Raw genomic sequence first — 3,162 nt, 5'->3', positions numbered from 1 at the left:
AGAGGACCTGCCTAGCCATCTCCAGCCAACTCCAGCTAAACCAATGGCAAGGACAAGCCAGAAACCAGACAGTTGAGGGTATGAACTGTTAATCTCTTTAAAAATGTAAGGTTACTCAGCACCATTCCCATTACGCAAAATAAGGCAGTAACCTGAGGCGCATAACCTAATGAAAAGGCAGAAAGTGGTTGGTTATATAATTATGTTGTCAGTTTTTGAGTCAATTGTTGCTGCCTGAGAAGGTGAGAAATGCTTGTGGCATGTTTGGCTTCAGATACCAAAACAATTTGATGGCTCTTTGGTCCTGCACTCTTGGGCTGAGGGCAGAGAAGGAGACATTCACTGCACCAATATGACTTCAATCAGCCCTGAGGCTACAATACAGTTCAATCTGCTTTTTAGGAATCGTAGTTTTGATGTTGGCTAATGGTTATTAATGTGGGAAATGAAATAAATAAATAAAAGTTAAAAAAAATAATAAAACCACCAGTGAAACAAAATGAAAACTATTGATAATAAAAACAATAATGATAAAACAGAAAGTGCAACCCTTAACTATATGATCATTCAAGCCATTTGTGCAGGCTAAAATGATTAGTTAACAGAAAAACTATTTGGTCCTGGAACAGTTCTTGCCCTGCAAAAATTCAATCATTTTGTAAGCTGTTATCTAGATTTAGCAGTATGGACTCCTTTGGATGGAATTCCGTGAGGGGTGAGGTACATTCTGGATGTGACCTGGTCTTCATGATGTTTCAGGATTTCAGTTCCTTACAACACAAAAGGAGTTGACATGGTAGGGAGCAGCTACGAGTCTAAATGCATCTCAGGTGTGGCATTTTCCCCTGGAGTTTGCTGTCCAAAGCAGTAGTGAAATTCAATTTTTTTTACTACCAGTTCTGTGGGCGTGGCTTGGTGGGCGTGGCAGGGGAAGGATACTGCAAAATCCCCATTCCCTCCCCACTCCTGGGGAAAGGATATTGCAAAACCTCCATTCCCACCCCACTCTGGAGCCAGCCAGAGGTGGCATTTGCCGGTTCTCCAAACTGCTCAAAATTTCCGCTACCAGTTCTCCAGAACCTGTCAGAACCTGATGGATTTCACCCCGGTCCAAAGCCATTACTGCAGGATACATCCCCAAGCACCTTTATACAGTGATAAGGAATCTACTAATAATTCTATAACAACACTTTAATACAGAAGATGAATGAGTATGGCAGATGATAATTGTTTGGCTATTAGCTTCATGTCACATTTTTATTGTTTGAAAAAACACACAATTAGAGAACAGTTTCCCAGGAGGAAAATTAACCCTACCTAAAACTCAGTTGCTGTAATTCACAAAGACTGATCCTTCTAGAATCCATATCATCAAACATTTGTACAGATAAAAATAGTTAGCTCAGTGGCCAGTCCATTAGACTCAAATGATTAAAGAGCTATTTCATCTATTCACATCATTGCTATTTTGTTTAATATAATAATTTGGGCTGGATAGCTGCCCTGAAGTATGCCGCAAATAATGAGTGTTTTGAATTATATATTTTGTTTTTCTAATAGAAGCCAAATGCGGGTTGCTTGCAGCCAACTTGTGGTCTTATTTACCTTCAGTTCATCTAATGCACAGAACTGTAGAAGAAAGAAGGGAGAAATTTATTAACAATTATTGGTCAGATTATATTTCAGGTTGTAGTTAATTTGTCCACTTGCTTTAATTGATAATTTTCTCTAAACTATTATATATAAAACAAAAGATGGGCAGACAAAAATGCATCAATGATATATGGGTTTAAGCCAGGGCTTCTTAAGTTTTTAAACATTCTTTCAAATAGGCCAAGAGTTTACTAATAATTATAATGAAGCCTCATAGTAGTTTCAGCTATAGATTGTGAAACTGGTTATCACTTCGATTTGCTTACACAAGTGTTTCTGGCAGTTAAAAATCATAACACAAATGGTCACAAGGGGGCACTGCAGGAACACATCATTTACTTAAAGCAGCCTGTTTAGGGGAACTAAAGGTTGAAGTTTCCATTCTACCTACTGTATTCAGAAATGTTCCAGTGAATGGGAAAATTGTCTGCTAGTATCAAAAGTTTGGGCAATCTCCATTCCAGCTACTCCAACTATGAAGCTGAACTGACTGACTAGAAGCCAGACTCCCAAGCCATCGGTATTCCATCTGGATCAATGCACAAATATAATGCCTAGAACAACAACAACAAAAATGGTACCATTTACATGTTAACAGGCATGTCTGCATTGGAGCAGGGGGAGTCAAAAAATGCTGCTTACAATTGTGAGATTAAAACCTTGCCCCTTTCTTTGCATATGTTGCATGCTAGATGTTAAAATATATATGGTAGCTTTTTTCTTCCCTTTACTTAGTTAAAACAAGATTCAGTAGAATACATCTTTTCCAGAAACCTGAGACCAGAAGCAATACCACCTGCCTTCCTAAATTCTGCCTTTGAAATATAGGTTCGTTGTTCTATTATCACTATAAAGAATGTTGCTTACCGATCAATAATTCAATTAACATTTTCTATAATTAATAATATTCATTATTCTTCCTGATCAGTGTTTTCATATAATCACCAATCCATCTGTTCAGTAATTTTGATCTTGGCTAGAAGATCTTTCTAGAACATCACACAGGACCTTCCAGCTATATCAGGCTTGCCTGATATAGTGTCATATCTAATTAGTTTTTGGAAAGGAATATGAAGACTGCAAGTGAGGCTGAAAAATTGAAACAACATCCAGGAAGCAGACAATGAGCAAACAACTTTCTATACCAGTGATGGCTAACTTTTTGCCATCGCGTGCCAGGAAGGAGGGACAGGAGGGGGGTTCGCAGGTGCCCACACCCATAATTCTATACACCCCGCCTTGTGCATGCCTGCACGACCCCCCTCCCCCCTGCTCCTGGCACGCGATGGCCCTGTAGGCCCATTTTACTTTCTCACCTGGCTCCAGATCCTCTCTATGCATCTGGGGAGGGCGAAAACAGCTTTCCCCACTCCCTTGGAAGCCCTCCGGAGACAGGAAACAGCCTGTTTCCCTACTTCTGGTGGGCCCAGAAGACCCGAAAATCAGCTGGCCAGAGCTGAGCTGGCGTGCCAGGCGACATGGCTCTGCGTGCAGCCTGTGGCACGCGTG

General features: G+C 40.4%; 1 long non-coding RNA gene across 1 annotated transcript; it reads right to left on the bottom strand.

Annotated features, from left to right (window-relative positions):
• Positions 1 to 212: 212 nt before the first annotated feature.
• On the bottom strand, positions 213 to 2,438 carry LOC117678845 (uncharacterized). The gene is made up of 2 exons (XR_004595156.3): positions 2,045 to 2,438; positions 213 to 1,629 (listed from the first exon to the last, which is right to left on the bottom strand). It is a non-coding gene; the product is annotated as an uncharacterized LOC117678845 (long non-coding RNA).
• Positions 2,439 to 3,162: the final 724 nt, after the last annotated feature.

The sequence above is a fragment of the Pantherophis guttatus genome, chromosome 6 (genome assembly GCF_059756535.1).
Source record: "Pantherophis guttatus breed Tessera chromosome 6, ASM5975653v1, whole genome shotgun sequence".
NCBI classification, from domain to species: domain Eukaryota; kingdom Metazoa; phylum Chordata; class Lepidosauria; order Squamata; family Colubridae; genus Pantherophis; species Pantherophis guttatus.
The sequence above is the reverse complement of the archived record's forward strand: the minus strand, read 5'-3'. Positions and strand labels throughout refer to the sequence as shown.